At 41.7% G+C, this 12,825-nt stretch overlaps 1 protein-coding gene across 13 annotated transcripts in view; it reads right to left on the bottom strand.

The window, feature by feature from the left end:
• The window catches only part of fmt (phosphatase 6 regulatory subunit 1-like protein fmt), a 228,552-nt gene that overhangs the window by 34,261 nt on the left and 181,466 nt on the right, over positions 1-12,825 (bottom strand). The gene's annotated exons all lie outside the window — the stretch shown is intronic.

Consider the following 12,825-nt stretch of genomic DNA (forward strand, 5'->3'; position numbering starts at 1 on the left):
ATTTTTAAATATTTAACTTAGCCGGTGAATATATAATAGCTGATTCACACCCATGGTGGTGGGTAGAGACCAGAGTTAATTAAGTTTACAGCGTATATGCTTAGAGTTTTTGACAGTTATATCATAACAAAACCCAAATATATAAAGGTACCTGGTAAGGAAGTTGACTTAGACGATTACTCTGCCTTATTAGTCTGTCTTCCTCATGAATCCCAGCGATCCTCTTAGGATGCTGGAACACTCCCAGGAGCTGAAGTATTAAGGGCTGAAACCCATACAACAGGACCTCATCAAACCCCTAATCTGGGCGCTCTCAAGAAATGACTTTGACCACCCGCCAAATCAACCAGGATGCAAAAGGCTTCTTAGCCTTTCGTACAACCCAAAAAACAATATTAAAAACATTTCAAGAGACAGATTAAAAAGGATATTGGAATTAGGGTAATGTAGTGGTAGAACCCTCACCCACTACTGCACTCGCTGCAACGAATGGACCCAGTGTGTAGCAGTCCTCGTAAAGAGTCTGGACATCTTTTAAGTAAAATGACGCGAACACTGACTTGCTTCTCCAAAAAGTCGCGTCCATAATACTTTGCAGAGATTTATTTTGCTTGAAGGCCACGGAGGTTGCTATATCTCTAACTTCGTGCGTCTTAACCTTAAGCAAACATCGGCCTTTCTCATTCAAGTGAGAATGAGCTTCTCATATTAAAAATCTGATAAAATATGACAAAGCATTCTTTGACATAGGCAATGATGGTTTCTTAACTGAGCACCATAATGCCTCAGATTTACCTCGTAATGACTTAGTACTAGCTAAATAGAACTTAAGAGCTCTAACAGGACATAATACTCTTTCCAGTTCGTTGCCTACGATCTCTGATAAGCAAGGAATATCAAAAGATTTAGGCCAAGGACGAGAAGGCAGTTCATTTTTGGCCAGGAAACCAAGTTGAAGCAAACAAGTGGCTTTTTCTGTAGAAAAGCCGATGTTCTTACTGAAGGCATGAAGTTCACTGACCCTTTTAGCCGAAGCCAAGCACACTAGGAAAAGTGTCTTGAGGGTGAGATCCTTCAGGGAGGCTGAATGTAATGGCTCAAACCTGTCTGACATGAGGAACCTTAGGACCACGTCTAAGTTCCATCCAGGAGTTGCCAAACGACTTTCCTTAGAGGTCTCGAAAGACTTAAGGAGATCTTGGAGATCTTTATTGTTGGAAAGACCTAAGCCAACATGCTCCTGTAGCCCTTAATCATGGGAGCTGAAAGGGAGCGAACCTTTCTCAGATGTAAAAGAAAATCTGCGATTTGGGCTACAGAGGTACTGGACGAGGACACAGATGCTGACTTGCACCAGTCTCGAAAGACTTCCCACTTCGACTGGTATACTCTAATGGTAGAAGCTCTCCTCGCTCTTGCAATCGCACTGGCTGCCTCCTTCGAAAAGCCTCGAGCTCTTGAGAGTCTTTCGATAGTCTGAAGGAAGTCAGACGAAGAGCGGGGAGGCTTTGATGGACATTCTTTACGTGGGGCTGACGTAACAGATCTACCCTTAGAGGAAGACTTCTTGGAAAGTCTACCAGCCATTGAAGTACCTCGGTGAACCACTCTCTCGCGGGCCAGAGGGTAGCAACCAACGCCAACCTTGTCCCTTCGTGAGAGGCGAACTTCTGCAGTACCTTGTTGACTATCTTGAATAGTGGGAATGCATATAAGTCCAGAAGAGACCAATCCAGTAGAAATGCGTCTATGTGGATTGCTTCTGTATCTAGGACTGGAGAGCAATAGATTGGTAACCTTTTGGTCAACGAGGAGGCAAAGAGGTCTATGGTGGGTTGACCCCAAGTAGCCCAAAGACTCTTGCCAACGTCCTTGTGGAGGGTCCATTCCGTGGGTATCACCTGACCCCTCCGACTGAGACAGTCTGCCAAGACGTTCAAGTCCCCCTGGATGAATCTCGTCAACAGGGAGATGCCTCGATTTCTTGACCATAAGAGAAGGTCCCTTGCGATCTCGAGCAGCGTGAAGGAGTGTGTGCCTCCTTGCTTGGAGATGTACGCCAAAGCTGTGGTGTTGTCTGAGTTGACCTCTACCAATTTGTTTCGAAGAAGCTTTCGAATATCATCAAGGCCAAGTGGACTGCTAATAGCTCCTTGCCGTTGATGTGCATTCTCTTCTGACTTGAGGTCCACAGACCCGAGCATTCCTGACCGTCCAGGGTCGCACCCCAACCCAAATCCGACGCGTCTGAGAACAACACGTGGTTTGGGTTCTTGACTGCTAGGGATAGTCCCTCTCTCTGACTGATATTGCTGTCCCACCATTTCAGGCATGCCTTTACTGGTTCGGAGACTGGGAATGATACCGTCTCTAACGTCTTGTCCTAGTTCCAGTGAGAGGCTAGATGGAACCGGAGAGGCAGAAGGTGTAGTCTCCCTAGTGAGACAAACTGCTCCAGGGATGAGAGAGTCCTTATGAGACTGTTCCAACTCCTGACTGAACAAACGTTCTCTTTTCAGCATTAGTTGGACTTCGAGCAGGGCTTGTTCTATTCGGGTGGCAGACGGAAAAGCCCGAAAAAACTGGACTGCGAATCTCCATCCCCAAATATAGAATAATCTGGGATGGGATCAGTTGGGACTTTTAGGTTGACCAAAAGTCCCAACTCCCTGGCCAGACTCAACGTCCAATGTAGATCCTGCAGACAGCGAAGACTGGACGATGCTCTGAGAAGCCAGTCGTCCAAGTACAGGGAGGCTCGGATCCCCGATAGATGGGGGGATTTTGCCACATTCCTCATGAGCCTCGTAAACACGAGAGGAGCAGGACTGAGGCCAAAGCACAGGGCTCGAAACTGGTACCCCACATCCCTGTAAACTAACCTCAGAAACGGTTGGGAATCCGGGTGTATAGGAATGTGGAAGTATGCCTCCTGAAGGTTGAGAGAGACCATCCAGTCGCCTTTCATTAATGCTGTCAAGACAGCCTGGTAGACTTCATCGTGAAGTTTGTCTTGACAATGAACACATTGAGCGCACTTGCCTCTTACGTACTCCTGCAGTGAACATGGCTGCCAGATCATTGGAGCTATCCCTGAGGGACTTGTTCCTGCAGAGAACGTGGCTGTCAGATCATTGGAGCCATCCCTGAAAGCCTAGTTTATGCATGACATAATTGTACAGCAAAACTTCAAACGCTCGAAAAAACTCCTAACAGGAGATGGTCTAGCTCTGAAGTCGACCATAAAATCTTGGAGCGTCTCGTGGCCAGGCGCCAGGGAGAGTCTATGAGGTTTGAGAAGTCTATCTGGGCAGAGGCAGGAACTCCCAAGCCGAGAACTTCTCCCGTGTCATATCAGACTCTCGCTCTATAAGCCAGCTTAAAATTAGGGAAAGCAAAGGCTGTCTCCCCCAAACTCCTCCTGGTGATTAACCAGTCGCCTAGCAAACGTAAAGCTCTCTTAGAAGAGCGAGAGAGCACTAGCTTATAAAACAACGGCTTCGAAGTAGCTAGGCCTAGTGTAAACTCTGACGTTTAGGCGAACGAGGAGCAGCAGTTACAAAAAGATCCGGACAAAGATCCTTAAAAATCAGCATGATTTATTTAAAGTCCATAGAGGGCTGAGCAGCTTTAGACTCCTCTCCGTCTGACAGAGTCCTCAAGGGAATATCAGTAGGAGGGGGATCAGCAACTTCCTCATCTGAAGGAACCTTGTCCGACAATAGCCGAGTCTCAAGCAAGGGAGAGACCTGCCGTGGTGGCAATGCTTGACAAGCAGAGTCCACACGCAAAGGAGCAACAGTATAAGTCAAGGACGCTATGTCATGTAACTGCTTAAAGGACTGACCAGTAACAACAACAGGTGCAGGAGGACATTCAACGTCAACTCGAGACTGCCTTGACTGCCTAGACTGAGCAGTCAAAACAACTCTTGACTGCGGTGCTTGACGCTCAACGTCAAAACAAGTCAACTATGCTGGTTGGTGAACGTCCTGAACGTCAACAAGAGCAAGCGGCAGCGGCTGAACGTCCACAAGCGGCTGAGAGTCAACACGGGACTGCATCGAGTGAGGCTGTACAAAACGCGATTGACGTGACTTTGTAACGTCAATGTCAACAGGACGAGCAAAGGCTCGTTTGGGCGGCTGACGGCCAAGATCTCGAACAGCTAAGCGGCGAGGATCATCGTGAACCTGCTCAACAGAATAGTCCTCTATAAGAGAGGCAAGCTTATTCTGCATGTCTTGCCGTACAACCCATTTAGGATCAACAGAAATGGTTGCGGTAAGAGACGAGGGTAACGTCTGTGAGTGCAAAACCTTGCCTACAAAAACTCTCTCGGAGCCTGTGTTACGCTTTTGTTTAGGCGGCGAGCAGTCTTCCGATGACTGCATAGGGTCAGAGCTGTCCTAATGGTTAAAATCAGGACGCTGGACCTGTCCTGAAAGGACTGACTTTCGCTTAAAGGGTCTCGAAACCTTGTTCCACGGTTTCTTACGCGAAAAGCCTTCGGATGACGAGGAGAAAATCGTCTCGCTCGTCTTATGGTAGGGGCGGTGTTGATGAGACACGCCTGAAACCATAGAGGGAACGTCTGTTCGCTGATCAAGTCCTCTCGAACCCATAAGTCGTACGACATTACTTCTCCCCTGGGCTTGGGAGCTTGCAAGAGGTCTCGGACTAGGCGAACGACAGGCACGAACAGACGAACCCTCGGTCGCAACACTGATAACACTTTGCGCAATTATCACTTTATCACTACGATTTTCTGTTTTGCACTTACTTCACTGAAATCGAATTTTTCAACAATTCACATTAGGTATGAATAAAACTGATTTCTACCTGAAGCACGCAATTCTACCCTCATCAAAAGGTTATAATTGCGAAATCAGTCGTATAATGTAAGCACATTAATACAAGCAAAAAAAACAGTAAACATATATTAAGATAAAAAGATCAGTGGCTGGGAAGGAGACTAAACACTAGTTCATTCAAAACTACGTTTTCAATCTCTCACCGTACAGTGCCTTGGGACGAGAATAAAAACAAAAACGTTTTATCCTTTCTCCCCATACAGAGACTAGGGACGAGAGTAAAAAACTGACTCGAGAACAACGTTACTCGCTTGGGACGAGAATAAAGATCGGAACGTTCTCTCTTCCTCTCTCTCTCTCTCTCTCTCTCTCTCTTGATTTCGCACCGAAGAGAAGAGCCCACTTATCTTTCGTCAATAAACAGGTTATTTGACCAAAGGAAAAAACTGAAAGGTTTTTCAATTAACAAGTTCCTTTAGAATAGTATTTAAAACATTTAAGTTTGAAAGAAGAATGAACAAAACGTCAGAATCGATTTACTCTTTCTGCAAAGTGAAACCGTGATTCTCTCTCTCTCTATCGTAACGATAGAGCGCAAACTGCGTAGCATAAATAAACTAAACGTTAGTTCATCTTTGAAACAGTACGAAGACTATTCAAAGAAAATCTTTCATAAAATATCTACTAAAAAATATTCATTTAATAAGTTTTAAATCATTTGCTCTGTAAAAGTTATTTACGATTGAAAGGGCTCAACGTTATTTAACTTCGGTTTCCAAGTTAGGACCGCCTACTCTCGGATTAGAGGAGGAATAGGAAAGGTCGCATATAAACAAATCATTAAAATTTATCTTGATGTTTATTATAAATGGAAAGCTAATCGAAGAGGCCTAATAAAGGCGGTTGAGATATAAAATATATAGAGGAAAATCTATAATTAATTTATAACGTGATAAGATAATTGCTAAAAGCCTAAAACACACTTCCGTACTAAGGGAAGGGTCGGCCATTTAAAAGTCAAAGAAAGTCCAAAAAAAACAATCCAAAGTCATCAAAAATTAAATCTATCCAAAAACGAGTTCAAGATTTAAGTTGAAGATAAAACACCTGCACTGCGAAAGCTCAAACCAAAAGGAAGTACTTCACCAAATATGTTGAGAAAACTCCAGGTTATACAGCGAGTATTGATACGTCTTGTCGTTAAGGCCGACAGAGAAAAATTGGGTCTGTTTACATGTATATGCGGTATCTGGCCGATAGTTGGCGCTGGTGGGCACACCCGCAACCTTCATAGCGATCGCTCGCGAGTTTTTGTGTGTTTTTTCTGTCGAGCCGCCGGAGGCTCAGCTATTATATATTCACCGGCTAAGTTAAATATTTAAAAATAGCTTTAGTGCCACAATAACTCTATTTTTTGTGTGTAATAACTCTGCAATTAAAGTACTTTATTTGCTTACCTAAGTTACTTATTGACTTTTCTTTGATTTATAAATATCAATGTAAGTTTCTGTCTCAAATATGTACTCTTTCTGTGTCATGAAATGAGAGCCATAAGGTGTTATAGTGTTATGTTTAAGCTCTGAAGCTATTGTTCACTGCATTTGTTGGTTGCCCCATCTGCGAAAATACAGTATGTCGTTCATGGAATTCTCATTTCTTCTCAAGATGTTGGGCAAATAATGATCGCCAAAGCAGACATGTGATGTTTATAAGGACTGGATAGTAGATCAGTGGTTTCTCTTCACTCAAATGTGATTATAAATACCAGGCTTCTCTGTACTACTTTGGTCACAGATATACTTCAACATTTCCTATCTATCCATTGTCCTGGATCAAGAAAAATGAATCATGTGATTCCTCTTTCCTTATGATTTCCCTCCTTGGTAAATGTAGTGTGTTACAGTGTTTTACAGTTCTCGGGTACCGTTTTAAGAGTCCTTTATCTCTCACCTCAGGTCAAAATATTCCTTTTAGAGTCTTTTGGTAACTTAGCTTATTTTTGTCTTCATTGCTGCTTCATTAGCCTCTTCCTGCTCCTGCCCTGCATCCTCTTTTCCAGACCGATATAATAGTATGCTTGCAACAGCAAATTTTAAGTAACTCAAAAGCCAGATATGGTCTAGTATTTTTAATCTTTAATGTGTTTTTTGGGCTTTTTGGAACTGTTACACAGAGTCAATGTCCAAATCCACAAGTAATAGTGCCTTGACTGTTATTGCACACTTAGCTCCCTTCAATTATCATGAAGGATGCAGTCATATTCAATCCCAATAAAATATGCAACCTTAACTGAATGATTCTAAACTTAGTCATTTACTGCTAAGGAGTCGTTTTGATGTTATTTACACTAAAAAAATTGTGTAATAAAAAAGTATGTCATCAACTGTTTTAAAGTATAAAATAAAGTTCATAATTATTCTTAACTTTGTTGAAGTAAAGATCTAGACTATTTTAACCAGTAATTACTTTAGAATGTCAGTCTAATTGGTTACTATAGTAATCTCGCAAGTGGTTAATTTCTAATTACAGTTTGGCCAAATATCTGTCAATTCTGAAAATTGACATATTTACCAAAGAATGGCATTACTAAGAAACAAAAGTTATACTACCTCCCAGATATAATTTCCACATCATTAGTTTTTCTTCAAGTTTTGCTGGGCCATTACATAGTTTGAGTATATACTTTTATACAGTAGTGGTAGTGATAAACTTGAGTATCACAGCCTACATGAGTTTTTATTCACCATCTTTCATCTTCTAATGATTTTAGTTATACTACAGAATGCTTAGTTTTCCTTATTTCAGAAAATATGTCCTTTGATATTCAAAGCGGTGGTTAAGTGTAAAAAGAACAGAAATACTGATCTCAATATATTCCAATATGGGTCAATATAGTAATCAAATCTTGCTATAACCTTCAAAACTGCATGTGGAAATTATTTTGCATTTTTGGTTCCATTGTTTTTACTGCAACAATGACAATACCATTAATTCACTTTAAAATTGTTGAAAGTGTTCTTGTAAGCCATACTTCAGCATAATAGTCAAACTAATCCTTTACCTTAACCATAAGTACTTGAAGGATTTTGAGAGATGATTACATAGATAAATGTTAATCTCTAAGACACTTGGTACATACACAAAGGCCTGTTCCATGCATCTGTCATTCTTGAATGATTATTAAATCCTTAAAGTTGTCATGAATGAAGTCTAAAATGGTTACCGTGATCTTCCTTTAAAAAAAAAAAAAAAAAAAGAGCAACATTCAATTTTTATAATGAGACAGATTTGCACTCAATGACAGGGGTGCCCTTTACTCTCAGAAAAGTTTCCTACAAGCTCATTGGTTGGAAATATTTTGTTTAAATAGAATCTTTGTTTTCAAATAATTACCAAGTAATGTGAATTGAAACTTATTTTACTAACCTTAATTTCTCCCTCGAATACATGATTTATAAAAAAATTATGTTAAATGAATAGATTAAAAAGTTTTGTGATGGCAAGTCTAAATTTAATAGCAACACCTGCTGAAGTCAATGACAGGAGCTTGTTTTAGGATGCAGGCTGCGTAATTTGTTAACTTTTCACATATTTCTTAAAATAATTGTGATAAATTACACTAAGTACATGTTGTAAAATTCCTTTGAATACCAGAATCTACTAAAACCCTGTTATTCATAAAACTCACTATTGGTGAAAATTTGCTGGTAGGTAAAAGGAACAGCCTACTGTCAAAATACTGAGGCGGGGATGGAAGGGAGAAAGAGGGGTATCTTGGTTGTAACTCTGCGGTGAAATTATGAATTTGTTTGTGATTATTATGTAATTTATGCAACGCTACAGTATCCTCAATCCAAAAATATTGCTGTTAATAGAGTCCACGCCTTTACGAAAAATTAGCAAACCCTTTCTATATAGACTTACATCATAGGCCTCTGATGTAAATCTGAATAGAAGGGGATACGAGAGACGTCAGCTAAGATGTTGGAATTCACACATACACGTGTGTGTGTGAACAACATTGATTAGTTTAGTACTGTATGTGTTTAAGTTACATTTTTTTACACAATACACAAAATCTAAACTTTACGAAAAAAAATTTTAACCCTTTCTATACGGACTTACATCATAGGCCTCTGATTCAAGTCCGTATAGAAAGGGATACGAGAGAGATGTTAGCTAAGATGTTGGAACACACACAACACTTATTAATTTAGCAAATGTATAAGTTACATTATTTACACAATACAAAAGAATCTAAACCTTTACAAAAAAAAAAAAATAGCAAACCCTTTCTATACAGACCTACATATCAATAGGCCTATGATGTAAGTACATATAGAAAGGGTTTGCTATTTTTTTCATAAAGGTTTAGATTCTTGTGTAAAATATGTAACTTATACATATACTAAATCATTCCGTGTTGTTCACACACACAAGTGTATGTGTGTATTCCAGTATCTTAGCTGACGTCTCTCTCGTATCCCTTTCTATACTTTAACGGATTTACATCATATGCCTATGACTAAGTATGTATAGAAAGGGTTTTGCTATTATTTTCCGTAAAGGTTTACATATTAATAGCACTATTTTTGGTTACTGTAGTGTTGCATAAATTGCATAATAATTGCAATTAAACAAATTCAAAAATTTCACCACCAAGTTACAACCACGATAACCCCCTTCTCCCTTCCATCCCAACTTCAGTGTTTGACAATGTGCCAGTGTTACCGCCTCAACCACACTCAGTGTAGATAAATGCACTGCTATCATTGTAGCTCTATAAAGTTCCAGCAAGCAATTTGTTGCTTTCAAGCAACACGTTACTTCCTTCAGAGTTGTCACTTAGCAGGAGAAGGGCATTTGATTTGGAATTTTTATACTCTTGTATAATCTTATTGTTCAAGGATTTAATTGTACAATCCTAATATATCTATTTTATTTATTGTAATTTTGATTTCATAATCAAAGCTTAATTATAAAAATTTTAAATAATGTTACAAAATGTTATTTTCATTAGTAAAATAAATTTTTGAATATACTTACCCGATAATCATGTAGCTGTCAACTCCGTTGCCCGACAGAAATCTAAGGAGGGATACGCCAGCTATCACAATACTAGAAGGGGGTGTACTTACCAGTGCCACCTGTGGCCAGGTACTCAAGTACTTCTTGTTGACACCTCCTCAATTATTCCTCGGTCCCACTGGTTCTCTATGGGGAGGAAGGGAGGGTCAATTAAATCATGATTATCGGGTAAGTATATTCAAAAATTTATTTTACTAATGAAAATAACATTTTTCAATATTAAACTTACCCGATAATCATGTAGCTGATTCACACCTAGGGGGGTGGGTGAAAACCAGTGTACAAGATTAAAGGATAGCCAAGTATCCCAAATTTCATATAACAGTTATCTCAAATAACAATGAAATAATAAGTACCTGGTAAGGAAGTCGAATTGAACCGTTACTCTGCCTCTTTTTTAAGTTCGTCTTCCTTACTGAGCGCAGCGTTCCTCTTGGAGGCTGAATCAACCCAAGGTGCTAAAGTATATAGGGTTGCAACCCCTACTAAAGGACCTCTACACAACCTCTAACCCAGGCGCTTCTCAAGAATGAATTGACCACCCGCCAAATCAAAAGGATGCGGAAGGCTTCTTAGCCTACCGTAACAACCATAAAAACAACAATAAAAGAATTCAAGAGAAAGGTTAAAAAAGGTTATGGGATTAAGGGAATGTAGTGGCTGAGCCCTCACCTACTACTGCACTCGCTGCAACGAATGGTCCCAGGGTGTAGCAGTTCTCGTAAAGAGACTGGACATCTTTCAGATAAAATGATGCAAACACTGACTTGCTCCTCCAATAGGTTGCATCCATTATGCTCTGCAGAGAACGGTTTTTATTAAAGGCCATCGAAGTAGCTACGGCTCTTACTTCGTGGGTCCTTACCTTCAGCAATGCAAGGTCTTCCTCCTTTAAGTGAGAATGTGCTTCTCTGATCAGAAGCCTTATATAATACGAAAGCCCATTCTTGGACATGGGTCTCGAGGGTTTCCTGATGGCACACCATAAGGCTTCTGATTGTCCTCGGAGAGGTTTAGACCTCTTGAGATAATATTTGAGAGCTCTGACAGGGCAAAGAACTCTCTCAAGTTCGTTACCTACCATGTTGGAGAGGCTAGGTATCTCGAACGATCTAGGCCAAGGACGTGAAGGAAGCTCGTTCTTTGCTAGGCATCCAAGCTGAAAAGAACATGTAGCAGATTCGGTTGTGAAACCAATGTTCTTGCTGAAGGCATGAACCTCACTGACTCTCTTAGCTGTTGTAAGGCAAACGAGAAAAAGAGTCTTGAGGGTAAGGTCCTTAAATGAAGCTGACTGGAGAGGTTCGAACCTAGATGTCATAAGGAACCTTAAGACTACGTCTAGATTCCAGCCTGGAGTGGAAAGACGACGATCTTTAGACGTCTCAAAAGACTTAAGAATGTCTTGAAGGTCCTTGTTGGAAGACAGGTCCAAACCTCTGTGGCGGAGAACTGAGGCCAACATACTCCTATATCCCTTAATCGTAGGAGCTGAAAGGGATCTCTCATTCCTAAGATGAAGAAGGAAGTCAGCTATTTGGATCACAGAGGTATTGGTAGAGGATATCGAATTGGCTCTACACCAGCTTCGGAAGACCTCCCACTTAGACTGGTAGACTCTACGAGTGGAAACCCTTCTTGCTCTGGCAATCGCACTGGCTGCCTCCTTCGAAAAGCCTCGAGCTCTAGCGAATCTTTCGACAGTCTGAAGGCAGTCAGCCGAAGAGCGTGGAGGTTTGGATGCAACCTGTCTACGTGAGGTTGACGTAGAAGGTCCACTCTTAGAGGTAGAGTCCTGGGGAAGTCTACTAGCCATTGTAGTACCTCTGTGAACCATTCTCTTGCAGGCCAAAGGGGAGCAACCAGCGTCAGCCGTGTCCCTTCGTGCGAGACGAATTTCTGCAGAACCTTGTTGATTATCTTGAACGGAGGGAATGCGTACAGGTCGAGATGGGACCAGTTCAGTAGAAAGGCATCCACATGAACTGCTGCAGGGTCTGGAACAGGAGAACAATACAGAGGAAGTCTCTTGGTCATGGAGGTGGAAAACAGATCTATGGTAGGTTGACCCCACAAGGTCCAAAGTCTGTTGCACACACTCTTGTGGAGGGTCCATTCCGTGGGAATGACCTGATTCCTTCTGCTTAGACGATCTGCTGACACGTTCATATCGCCCTGGATGAACCTCGTGACTAGAGAGAGGTTTAGACTTCTTGACCAAATGAGGAGGTCCCTTGCGATCTCGTAAAGGCTCCTCGAATGGGTCCCTCCTTGCTTGGAGATGTAAGCCAAGGCTGTGGTGTTGTCCGAGTTCACCTCCACCACTTTGCCTAGCAGGAGGGACTTGAAGTTCAACAGGGCTAGATGAACTGCCAGCAGTTCCTTGCAGTTGATGTGGAGAGATCGTTGTTCCTCGTTCCACATTCCCGAGCATTCCTTTCCGTCCAAGGTTGCACCCCAGCCCGAGTCCGATGCATCTGAGAAGAGATGAAGATTGGGGGTCTGAATGGCCAAGGATAGACCCTCTTTGAGAAGGAGGTTGTGCTTCCACCACAGGAGAGTGGTCTTCATCTCTTGGTTGATAGGGATAGAGACTGCTTCTAGAGTCGAACTCTTGTCCCAATGAGCTGCCAGGTGGAATTGAAGAGGGCGGAGGTGGAGTCTGCCCAGCTCGACAAACAGGGCTAAAGACGAGAGAGTCCCTGTGAGACTCATCCACTGTCTCACTGAGCAACTGCTCCTCTTCAGCATGCTCATGATGCACTCTAGGGCTTGGCTTATCCTGGGGGCTGATGGAAAAGCCCGAAAACTCTGACTCTGAATCTCCATTCCCAGATACACGATGGATTGTGAGGGAATGAGTTGAGATTTTTCCAAATTGACTAATAGACCCAGGTCTCTGATTAGGTCTAAAGTCCAATGA

This window comes from Palaemon carinicauda, chromosome 41 (assembly GCF_036898095.1).
Source record: "Palaemon carinicauda isolate YSFRI2023 chromosome 41, ASM3689809v2, whole genome shotgun sequence".
Taxonomy (NCBI): Eukaryota; Metazoa; Arthropoda; class Malacostraca; order Decapoda; family Palaemonidae; genus Palaemon; species Palaemon carinicauda.